A 393-nucleotide genomic window follows, 5' to 3' on the forward strand; every position below is an offset into this window, starting at 1 on the left:
GTAGGTTGGGAGGGGGCCTGGCTTCACTCCCGTCTCCCCAACCCTGAGTGACGGGGCAGGGCCGAAGGTCTGCCTCTCTAGGTGCAGGTCAACCTCGGAGGGAGAAGCTTAGGAAACCCCAGTTCCCAGGACCCCCCCAGTGCCGGCTACGCAGGTGACTTCCGGGACCCAGGGGAGGGGGCTCGAGCTGCAGATGCGGGGAAGCCCTTGGGGAAGCCCCTCCGAAACCCCGCCGGGGACCGTCCTGGTGCCAACGCGCCCCGGACTCCGGAGCCCCCTTCTGGAGCGACCGGCTCCCCGCACTCCTCGCCCTCCTCGGGTGCGGGGACGGGGCCAGCTTGAATTTCAATCAGTGTCGCGACACCGCAGGTGCGGGCAGGGGCTAATCCGCGG

Source organism: Myotis brandtii, unplaced genomic scaffold, assembly GCF_000412655.1.
Source record: "Myotis brandtii unplaced genomic scaffold, ASM41265v1 scaffold523, whole genome shotgun sequence".
In the NCBI taxonomy this organism is placed as follows: Eukaryota; Metazoa; Chordata; class Mammalia; order Chiroptera; family Vespertilionidae; genus Myotis; species Myotis brandtii.